Consider the following 13,108-nt stretch of genomic DNA (forward strand, 5'->3'; position numbering starts at 1 on the left):
TGTTCGATTATTTCAAAATATTTTGACTTCTGTTATGATTATTCAAACTCTTGACAATATTTAGATATAACAAGTTGTGAAAACTCGCTGAGTTGATTCGCAATTTACGACAGCTAAAAATATTGAAAATTGTGACCCTTTGTGGGTGAGGTACCAGAAAGGGTTTCGCAGCTATATATCATCTTCACGACAGATCTTGTATTAGCAAAAATGTTTGTATGTGTGAAATTTGAAGAAAGTTGAATGCTTATTTGGCTTAATTTGAGCATTTGTTGTCTAAAAATCTTGAACCCTATGGGGGGGAGATACCAGTCTGAATGGAATCGGATGTTAATTTCGCGTTTTATGAGCTCCATGGATATTCAAATGTTGACCCTTTATGGGGAAGGTACCAGAAGGAGTGAACCGATATATTCCATCTTCACACCAGACCTCGGGTTAATAATATTTTTGGGATGTGTGTGGGTCAACATTTTGACCTTTGTGGGGGAGTTACTTGATAGATTGGACCGATATTGTCCATTTTCGCACCTGACCTAGAACTGACGCAAATATTAGGATTTGCAAAGTTGGAACAAAATCGGATTATCGTTTCCCTTTCTGTGCAGCAAATATATTTTTTTAATACGCGACCTTTTGTGAGGAAAGTACCCGAAGGAGTAGACCGATATATTCCATATTCACGCCAGACCTTGGGTTATTTGATTGATTTTATATGAGTTATAATTATTCAAAATGTTGTCCCTTTGTGGGGGAGGTACTTGATAGAGTGGATGATATTGTCCATTTTCGTACCTGACCTAGCACTGATGCAAATATTTGAATTTGCAAAGTTCGAGCAAAATCGGATTTTCCTTTCTCTTTCCGAGCAGAAAAGATTTTTTTTGAAAATTTCCACCTTTTGTGGTGGAGGTACCGGAAGGAGTGGACCGATATATTCCGTCTTAACACCAGACCTTGGGTTAATAAAATTATCGGGATGTATGAAATTTGAAGACAAAAGAGTTGTAATTATTCAAAATTTTGACACTTTGTGGGGAAGGTACTTGCTGGAGTGGACCAATATTGTCCATTTTCCCACCTGACCTATCCAAATCCGTTTTAGGACATTTGGAGTCGATATAGCGATGTCCGTCCATCCCTCTGTCTGTCTGGTTGGATGGAGCGCACGACAACTCTCGAAGGGAGTAGCATTATAATATTTTTGTCAAACTTAGATCGAGTTCGGAGATGGGAAATATCGGTCTACTCCTTCTCGAACCTCTCCCACAAAATGTCGAAATTTTCAAAAAAGATAAATGGAATGTGATGAAGGAATCCGATTGTGTAAAAATTTCGCACATCCCAGATGGAATATATCGGTCCACTCCTTCTGATACCTCCCCCACAAAAGGTCGAAACTTTGTGTTCACGGATAAGTGAACATGTTTTTATAATAAAAGAGAATAGCGGGGGTACCTAGTGTAGATGAGAGGGATTTGTTAAACTGGGATCTTCTTAATACAGTCCACATTAAATAAGATAAGAAAATGTGGTGAGCAGACCTTTGAGTTAGAAATAAATAATACAGAATTTTCAATTGCTGCATGTGTTATGGTGGAGTTAGATTATGGGATGTAATCTTTACTCAGACTGATAAGCAAGTGCAGCATGTTTGCTTGCCACATGTGAGATAGCTATGCGTGTATATGACCTCCCCCTAAGGTTTATGGTGGCATGGTGCATATGCATGTGTACAGTTGGTATCTATCTCTCTCTCTCTCTCATTTACACTTAACTATAAGTTAGGTTAAGTCATATTATCACAACTAGTTCTTAAGAAATTTTTTAATAAATAAATTCAGTGTCTTACAAACGCTCAAACGGAAAAGACTTTGCGTCTTTTAATTATTGATCCCAATTTACATTGGTCCACCGAGCCGGATCGGTAGAATAAATGTTGAAGAATTTGCCTTAACATCGAGGAAATTCTATCAGGCTAAAATTGGTCTTCAAGAGTGGAAAATTACCGAGCTAAAACTACAGCTGGAATTGTTCCCATACAGAAGAAATTTATAAGCCAAATAAAAGGATGCTGAGTCAGAAGGAAACTTCAGCACAGAAGACTGTGGTGGCGGTGCACACCGAGGGGGCCTCATATTTGAAATCTTCAGACAGAAGGGGTGATGCATATGCCCAGGAGGACGAATCGGTGAAACGGCCGCCAATGATGAAACTAAAGGAAGAGGCTGTCACTCTTCTCGAAATGATGGGTACAATTATGGAAATAATGAGTACCTTAAAGACAGAAGAAGCCATAGAAGGCGTATTTGACTTCGCCAAAGAAAAAATTATGGACGCGGCAAGAGAAGTAATATTGTATCCATGCGTTCATAGGCGGTTTTTAGAGATGCTTCTAAAGAAGTCCAAACTAGCCGCTGCTATCAGAGCAAGTCAGGCGAATGGGACAGAGAAGCTGTATTCGGAAGATGTTAAGGTCATCTTTAAAATCACGCACGCTCTTAATGTGGAGACCAAAGAGAAAGTCCTTGGCTTGAAGAAACAAGTGGCCTACATAACATCCGAATTGGACAGCGAGCGAGAGGGGCGCAAAGCAGCGGTAGCCGTAATGAGAAAAATGGAAGGTGATATTAAGGAAATGGAGTTTGCCTTGATTTCACAGAAAGATGAAAAGGAAGATGCCCTCAAACTTGTCTCCAAATTGAAGGAGGAAGTCGAAAATGCTGTGTTCGTAGCCGAGGATACTATGTACAAATTACGAGCGGCTAACCAGGAGGCAGAACGCGAGGGCAAGGCGTTGAAGGTGGTAATAAGACAACTTACGGATGAGTTGTCTTGTGCAAAAAGAGAACAACTTGCAGCTGCAACCGAACGTGACGGGTTGGCTGCAAATCTAGAAGCTGGTGAAGAAAAAGAAGAATTGCTCATATCGCAGAGAGCATCCAAAATCGAGACTGATGAATTGGCTGCAAAACTAGTGGTCAATATCAACGAAGATATGATGGTTGAAGAGGTGTATATGGAAGACTCAATTGCCGAAAAAGAATCAACATTGAAAAATGTAGATGAACAGCTCCCTGGAAAATTCGACACAGGGAGATTGGAAGAAGTCGAAGATAAGCTGTTTGCCAGCGAGATGAAAACTAAGAAGAAAAGCAATCTGCGTCGCTGGAATAATAAGATGCTAGAAGACGGTCAAGTTGTGATGAAGATGTCTAGTGGAAGTGGTGCAGCGAATAAAATAAAAGCCGGAGTGACACAAAATCATGAACACTGGAACGATAAACTGTCCAAAATCGGTAAGATGGCGCTGCCAGAGAAGGATGAGAACTTTGGTCACAGAAAGAAAACAACACATAAAATGGATTCAGCCTGGAAATTGAAGCCGGCAGACAAGGGAGGTGGAACCTTTAAGAGAGACAGGCTGGAAAGATGGAGGAGTTACTTGGGTGCTATAACTTAACTTCTTTTCTCTTAAAATATCAATTATTGTATTTTTGCCCCTGCCAAGAATGTTCACGGATAAGTGAACATGTTTTTATAATAAAAGAGAATAGCGGGGGTACCTAGTGTAGATGAGAGGGATTTGTTAAACTGGGATCTTCTTAATACAGTCCACATTAAATAAGATAAGAAAATGTGGTGAGCAGACCTTTGAGTTAGAAATAAATAATACAGAATTTTCAATTGCTGCATGTGTTATGGTGGAGTTAGATTATGGGATGTAATCTTTACTCAGACTGATAAGCAAGTGCAGCATGTTTGCTTGCCACATGTGAGATAGCTATGCGTGTATATGACCTCCCCCTAAGGTTTATGGTGGCATGGTGCATATGCATGTGTACAGTTGGTATCTATCTCTCTCTCTCTCTCATTTACACTTAACTATAAGTTAGGTTAAGTCATATTATCACAACTAGTTCTTAAGAAATTTTTTAATAAATAAATTCAGTGTCTTACAAACGCTCAAACGGAAAAGACTTTGCGTCTTTTAATTATTGATCCCAATTTACACTTTGAATATCATCGAATTCCATTTAGACTTGGCACATCTGTTGAAAAAAACGGTAGAGATCGGGATATATCGGTCCAGAAGGGATATATCGGTCCACTCCTTCTGGTACCTCCCCCACAAAAGCTCAACATTTTGAATATCCATGAAGGTCATAAAAAGCGAAATTGACATCCGATTTCATTCAAGACTTGGTACATCCCAACATTTCCATCAAAACAAGATCTGTTATAAAGATGGTAGAGATGAGACCATTTTTTTGCTACCTTTCCCACATAGGGTTCAAGATTTTAAAAAACACAATGATCAAAGAAAGCGAAATAAGCAATCAACACTCTTCAAATTGCACGCATGCAAAATTTTTGCTAATACAATATCTGTTGCGCAGATGATATATATCCGTGAACCCTTTGTGGTACCTCACTCACAAAGGGTCACAATTTTCCAAACTTTTATCTGTTATAACCTGCGAAGCAAGTCAGCGATTCGTTACAACTTGCTATATCTAAATATATTTCTCTTTGCCAAAATCCTGAGATGAATATGGAAATTATGATTTTCCATAAATTGGATATAAATTTTCGATTTTCTTATAATATTGCCCATACCAATATTGTAATATGTATTAGATGAAGCATGAAAAGGAATACTTCGGTCGAACTTACCAATATAGTCCAAACCTAGCACGTCGCAATATTTATATCATATTTGTTTAGGTCCGACACGAAATGGCCAATATTGGCCCATCCCTAAGGAACCTACTGCATAAGGTGTTAAACATTTGAATAATCATAACAGAAGTGAAAATATTTTTAATAATCATACATTGGCTAAGGGTATACATCTGCCGGCAAAACCGACCGATACTTTTTAACTTTTTATTATGAATAATGACTCGACCTAATAGAAATAAGTAGCCATGGCAAAAATGTCAATACATGTTCACGAACTGGTCGATTTAAAGTGATTTAAAAAACTTGATCATATTTTTTAGCTGTCCGCCAAACGGTGGACCTATAGATCGGTGGACTTGGGAGGTCCACTATGGGGACTATACCAAAATATGTACCTATTTTGAAAATTTTGTGGTATATGATTCTGTACTCCCAAAGTAGCCTAAATGCACATTTTTAGCTAAATCGATTGGAAATGCGATCAAAAACATCAAAATAGGTAAAATCAGGAGGTACCTTTATATGAGCCCTACTCCAAAACATTGATTTGCATTGAACATTTTCTGCGAACAGGAGGTCCAAATAGGGGTAAAATCAATTGAAAAATGTGGCCAAGATCCCGAAAATAGCTGAAATCAGGAGATACATTCATATAAGAGATGAAAATATGTTATATTTTTTCTAAATATTCCAATCACTAAAACTTGACGAATATGGAAAATATGGCTAGACTATAAAATAATTCTTGATATCGGGCTATACTCTTTTATTGGAACTATACCAAAATGTAGACCGACATAATCCATATTTTGTAGAAATGATTTTACATGTAAGCCATAGGACTGTATCGAATTTAAATTCCATGGTAAATTTTGTGAAGTACTTAAAGCTCTTTGTGTGTGGTTAGGTTAGGTTAGGTTGAAAAAGAGGGGCGAAACAATTTCGCCGCAAGCCCTGTTGGGCATGCACTTAAGCCAGTATAGGCCTGTTGTGCGCTCTAGTCAGAGGGGTTTTACCGAGGAAGACGTGCAGTTAACAGTCTGTTATAATTGAAATTCTGTTGCCTTTATGAAATTCTTTAACTGTTTTATATCATTTACCATGATCCGACTAAGGTCTGGTATAGTGTCGCTCCCTAAGAATTGGGTTCTGATATTAGCAAACGCTGGGCATATACAGAGAAAATGTTCCAAAGTTTCGTCGTCTTCCCTGCACGCCCTGCATATACTGTTATCTGTGCAACCTATCTTGCATAGATGAGCTTGTAGGCCCAGGTGCCCCGTAAGGATGCCTGTCAGCTCACTGATTTCCTTCTTGCCTAGCAATAAAAGATTCTTCGTTTTTATCTCATTTGGCTCACCCCACTGGATTTTGGGGTTTTTCCCTACGCCCTCTTCGTTCCATAAGGATATATGGGCGTTTTCTGCCCATGTCTTTAACATTAGACGTGACGCTTTTAGCAGCAGTGGATTGTCTAAGTTTACTGCTGCTAATTCCCTGCCTGTTCTATCTCGTTACCTCTAACTCCGTTATGGCCTGGTACCCATATAATGCGAACTAAGCCGTGTTGAGAGTAGTTGTTGATTGAGTTTATACATTCCAATACAGTTCTTGAAGTTACTGTTTTGGATGTGTGTGGTTAAGGCTGTCTATAATGACACCCAAAAATGTTTGGCCTGGGAACCCAAAGCTCGTCTGGGATTTTGATCTACGAACCGAATACAGTCGCTAATCCCCTTTAGAACGATATCTGCCATTTAAGTATCGGGGGATGTGAATCCTTTTCTTATTAGATTTTCAATTCGCTCTGCCATTTTGTATAGTCCGCTTTATGCAGTGCCTCTTACGATGTTTGCCAATAAAATGGATTATCATTTTGAATTTCGATTCCATTGAAATTTTTCTCACTTTTTTCTTTGGAATTTTTTTATTCGTGATTTTTAACGATTTTAAAATGTAATTATCCGTTAACTTTGGTGTGACCGCATTACATTATTTCGACATAATCTATTTAATTTTGCACTATATAATTCGGTACTACACTCCAATGGAACCCACCTGCAATTTCCGTTCTCAAAAAATCGAGTCAATTCAATTAAGTTAATCAAATTAAAAAAAAAAAAACATGGTAGAATCAAGAAGGTAAAGTCATTTCATATAAGCATTCCCATCTTTGCATTTTCTGTAACTGAGCTTGTCAATACAATCTTTCATATGAAGTGTCATTATAACTGTCATATAAAATGTGGAATAAGAGTGCCATTGTCTTCAAATTTCGCACATTCGCACATCCTATCAACACAAGATCTAATATACGGATAAAACGGATCTCTCCCTCTGGTACCTTCACCACAACTGTTGAAACATTTGTAAAATTCATAAACCTCACGAAATTCAAAATAATCATCTTATTCTTTCCAAACTTTGCACATCGCAGTACTTCTGCATAGATTGCAAGATTGAATGCCACACAAAGTCTGGCTCTGGGTAATAAGCAGCTCTTTTTGGAAGATTTTACTATGCCTAATTATAAAAAGTTCGGCCGGGCCGATCTTTGAATACCCTCCAATATTTGAAACGATTTTGGCAATTTTCAAAAAAATAAAATCCGTTAAAAATGTTATTAAAATCTTAAAAATACCAAATTTAGCCGTTATATTAGGGTCTATACGACGACGTGGACTTACATAGGCAACTTTTGTTATAAACCATTACAAAAATTCAAATGCGTAACGTGAATAAAATATTCGGTGAATAATGTAGCTAAAATCATAAAAATTCTGTAGGCTGTAGTATCCATTACAAACTTCAAATACCATATTTGAAACAATTCCGGCAAATAATGTCGCTAAAATCATCAAAATACCGCATATCGGGAGGTACTGTTATGTGGGGGGCTATAAGAAGATGTGGACCTACATGTCCCATTTTCAATACCAAAAGTCCTGCAGACATAATACACATTTGAGTAAATTTTTATTAACTTGCTTCATTTCGTTCGAAAGCTAGAGTGATTTCCACAGACGGATAGACGGACGGACATTGTTGAATCGACATAGAATTTTATGCTGATTAAGAATATATATACTTTGTGGGGTGTAAAATGTATATTTCGAGGTGTTACAAACGGAATGACAAACATAATATACCCTCCATACTATGTTGGAGGGTATAATAAAAACGAAAATTTTGAATTTGAAAATTTGAGAACATGTTTTCTTTTGCAAAAAAAAAAAAACAATTGTTGACCGGAATGGATATTATTTTTTATTGTTCTCAATTTAGGAGAAGACCTTAAATGATGATCAAAAGCGTGTGACTTATAATTTTTGGGACAGGCATCGTAAAATTTTCAAACGGAGCTAAATCCCATCTTTACGTCAAATCTTATATAGCAGACGTGCTGAGATTTGCAAAGTTTGAAACGAATTTTTTGAAAACGATTATTTTGCATTTTGTGAGGTTTATGAGTACCAGACATAGACAAATGAAGATATAGACAACGAAAAGTTAGTTTTGTATTTTTATCCAGGTGGCTCTCATCCAGCGTTCAACCCACTCGACTTCGAAAACACATTTTATCGTTTTTCAAGAATTTCACTGGAATACTCCCATAGTTTTCGATGTCACTACATAGTTTTCACTTATCTCTTATTATGGAACAATTTTGAACTGATAAATATCCTACAGTTTATGTTATTTTTAACGTTTTAGAATTGAGTGACTTCAATTTTCCCACTCAAACCCCTGAAACGATATAGACGTCACCTGCTGATCCGAGTTTTTTTTCGAAGATAAACGGTGAGAGCATTTCGTTGTCTATATTTTCATTTGTCTATGTACCAGATCTCGTGTTGGTAGAAATATTGGGATGTGCGAAATTTGAAGACAACTCTCTCTCGCCACATTTAATATGATTATTCAAAATGTTGAGGCTTTGTGGGGGAGGAACCAGAAGGACCGATGCATCCTATTTCCACACTATAGATGGAAATTTTAGGGTGTGCCATTCAATTCGCCTTTATGGACGGCATTGTTATTCAAAATTTTAACCCGTGGGTAAGGTACGAGCAGGAGTGGTCCCTCTATCCGTTCTTCATATCCAACCTTTCGTTAGTAGAAATATTGGGATCTAAGAAATTTAAAGACAATTGGAGGCACTGGAATAACCTCAAATAAGCTTACCATCTCTACATTTTCTGTAATTTACCTTGTTAAACTTTTGAAGCAGTTAACCAATGTATTTCAATCTTTGCACACGATATGTGTTATTGTTTTCTTAAATTTGATAATGTTTTTAAGTAGGCGAAGTAGTCAAATGAAACTTGAAATTTCCCATAACACAATAATAGTTTAAGTAGCTGCCCTTCTGTCATTGAATTTTATTCAATGTTTAGAAATAATGAAAAAAGTGCAATTTGGGAATCCTCTGGACTCCATGCCACAGTAAGTACGGGGTCCTCCCTGAAAAAGATGTGTGTTGTTTTTATCAGGATAAAAACACCGACCTACGCCAAAAATTCGCAATTTCTGGGACACATTTTGGGAAATGGAAAAAATGTATAGAGCCGACTATGTAATACCCTTGACCATTTTGCCACAAGCATTTCATTGCAAAAAATTGATTGAATATTTGAATGGTATATAAATAAAAATAAACAAATCTTGTTTTTGTTGTGACAGCTCATATGAACGATTGTATGTGACAAGCTCTGTTACAGGCAAAGATGGGAATGCTTATTTGAAATGACTTTACCATCTAGATTCTACCATGGTTTATTTATAGGTAGTTGTTATTGTTCTTTAAGGAAAGTTTCGACTATCGCTAATAAGTCAAACGTCGACAGAAGTTAATAGACGACTCTATTATGTCTTTTTAAACACTTTGAATAGTGCCATCTGTTATTAGTCAGGTGCACTATGTATGTAAAACATGCCGCTGCTCTCCCTGGTGTTGCTGAAACTTTATTTATGGATTTGCTATTACGCATGTCAAACACTGTACGGCCGTTTGTACAAATCGTTTTAAAAGTTTTATTGCTTTTTTGAATTAAAATGACATCGGAAACAATTACGTTTTTATTGTCATTATGTACAATTGTAATCATATTAGCAACTCAATATTTTCAACCAGTAAGGAAAGCTCAAAAGTCGGGCGGGGCCGACTATATGATACCCTACACCACTATGCATATTTAGTAGAGCTCTCGTAAAAAGGTTTATACAGGGCATTTCAGAGCTCTATGAGATATTTGGTACGAAATCAAAATCTATCTAATTCTATCGTGCATTTTACGAACTATAGCTATCTCTGAACCGGGTTTCTCCAAATTTTAGGTATTAGCTTTTAGACTGATTTCGGTCTTATGTACAAAAATCGGATGAAGATATATATGGGAGCTATATCCAAATCTGAACCGATTTCGATAAAATTTAAAACAGCTATTCCTGAGCTCCATCTAATACCTGGTACCAAATATCACGGTTGTGGAGTGAATATTACGAATGTATGGGACTAAAACACTAAATCGGATGAAACATATATATGTTTGCTATATCTATATCTGAACCGATTTTCACCAAATTTGATATACTTGCTTCTAGGCTGAATTTGGTCCGATGTACTAAAATTCAGTCCATTTGGACTTATATCGGCCATTTGGTGCACAATTAACCCGAAATCGGATGAAGATATATATGGGAGCTATATCCAAATCTGAACCGATTTCGATAAAATTACAAACAGCTATTTCTGGGCTGTATCTTATATCTGGTACCAAATATCATTCTTGTGGAGTGCATATTACGAATGTGAGAGGCTTAAACACCAAATCGGATAAAACATATATATGGGAGCTATAGCTGTTTCTGAACCGATTTTCTCCAAATTTGTTGTATTTGCTTCAAGGCTAATCTCGGTCACATGTGCCAAGGTTCGGGCCATTTGGGCTGATATTGGCCATTTGGTGGTCAATTAACCCGAAATCGGATGAAGATATATATGGGAGCTATATCCAAATCTGAACCGATTTCGATAAAATTTAAAACAGCTATTTCTGTGCTTCATCTAATACCTGGTACCAAATATCACGGTTGTGGAGTGCATAGTAGGAATGTGAGGGACTTAAAGATCAAATCGGATGAAAGATATATATGGGAGCTATAGCTATATCTGAACCTATTTTCTCCAAATTTGATATACTTGCTTCTAGGCCGAACTCGGTTGGGTGTGCCAAAATTCAGGTAATTTGGACTGATAGTGGACATTTGGTGCACATTTAACCCGAAATCGGATGAAGATATATATGGGAGCTATATCCAAATCTGAACCGATTTCGATAAAATTTAAAACAGCTATTTCTGTGCTTCATCTAATACCTGGTACCAAATATCACGGTTGTGGAGTGCATAGTAGGAATGTGAGGGACTTAAAGATCAAATCGGATGAAAGATATATATGGGAGCTATAGCTATATCTGAACCGATTTTCTCCAAATTTGATATACTTGCTTCTAGGCCGAACTCGGTTGGGTGAGCCAAAATTCAGGTAATTTGGACTGATAGTGGACATTTGGTGCACATTTAACCCGAAATCGGATGAAGATATATATGGGAGCTATATCTAAATTTGATCCGATTCTCACCAATTTCAATAGGGTTCGTCCTTGGGCCAAAAAAATATTGTTTGGAGAATTTCATCTCAATCGGATAATAAATGCGACCTGCATTTTGTTCACAAGAATACATGGACAGACGGACGGACGGACGGACGGACGGACAGACATGCATAAATCGACTCAGAAAGTGATTCTATGAAGGTTCTCAAAAGTAACTATGGGTCTATCTCGTTTCCTTCTCCATGTTACAAACAAATGCACAAAGACATAATACCCTTACCACTATGTGGTGTAGGGTATAAAAACTCCGTAGCATCCCATTCCGTTTTCATGACCAATATTGTTAGAAAAGTACCAAATAAACAAAACAACTTGTTGCATTTGTTATTATTAAATTTGAAGCATGGCAAAGTAATACATATAAATGCATCGACAATAAACTGTCAAAACATTTTTAAAACTTTGGACATTTTTTTGAATGAAAGAGTATTTACATTTATTAAATCTGTTAAATTTTTAATTTTCATTCTGTGATTTGCCTTGACAAATCTCACTGCATAAAAAATAGGCCTCCATCTCTGATTTGTGTATTTACAATAGATTTATAAATATATGTTTTCACAATGAGATGTTGTCAAATGAAAAATTTTGAAAAAATTGTAAACATATGTTTGCGTGACTTTAAATTCTTTACTCTACCACGATTGCATCATGCTATAATTATTTGTATAACATAACGTTCAAATTTAAAAATAAAACCGCATGAAAAAATACAATACTAATTTTTTCGTGTACGGAAGTGATTTGTATTTTAAAGGAAAATAGAAAGAGCTGTCTATGAGAATATTCTTATATCGCATTTGGATACAAAATTTTATCCGGATTAAGCCACATTATCAGGATTTATTGTTTGGTTGCTCGCTTTTAGTCTGGTATTGAACAGACAATAAAAAAGGCTGTCATCACAAATGTCAACTTCAATTCCTTTTTTCAATTACCTCAAAAGGCAACCGAAAAAAGTCCCTGACGCCTCGCGTCCTAAAGGTGGGTATACACAAAACACTTTTCTGACTGGCTTAACTCATCTGCTGGCTTCTTCGGAAAAGAATAAAGTGGCCTAAGTCAACCTAAAACACCTTTTTTTCTCTACGAAGAAGCCAGTCGATGACTTCAGCCAGTCAAAAAAGCTTTTAAGGTGCAAGTACATAAAAAGTCTAGGCTAGGCTAGGCTTTTTAATGTCAAATTATAATGGAAAACGACGGAAGGATTTTATTGCGGCTCTGTAATCCCTTTATGAAATTTCACAAAATATTCCTACCCACGATTTCAAGCTTTTTATGTACTTGCACCTTTAAGGTACATAAAAAGCTTGAAGTCATTGCAATGCATATTAATGTCAAATTATAATGGAAAACGATGGCAGGATTTTACTGTGGCTTTGTAAACCCTTTATGAAATGTCACAAAATATGCCTAGCCATGACTTCGAGCTTCTTATGTACTTACACCTTTATGTACTTTTACCTTAAGCCTCACACCCATAATTTCTCAAAATTAATTTTCATGAAACTATCACGTAAGTGTTCACCTAAAAACATAGCCCGGGACTTAAAACCGAACTAATCAAGTAGTAGGAGAGGAATGTGCCTTTTTCATGGTACAATGAAGTAAAGGTAGCCTCATTTTAAATTAGCATTCCCAGCTTTGCATTTTCTGTAATTTACATTGTCAAATTTTAAGGCATAAAAAACAGTTCCCATCTCCGATTTTGTGTGTATGCAATGGATTTATGAATATAGATTTTG

The sequence above is a fragment of the Musca domestica genome, unplaced genomic scaffold (genome assembly GCF_030504385.1).
Source record: "Musca domestica strain aabys unplaced genomic scaffold, Musca_domestica.polishedcontigs.V.1.1 131, whole genome shotgun sequence".
Classification (NCBI taxonomy): Eukaryota; Metazoa; Arthropoda; class Insecta; order Diptera; family Muscidae; genus Musca; species Musca domestica.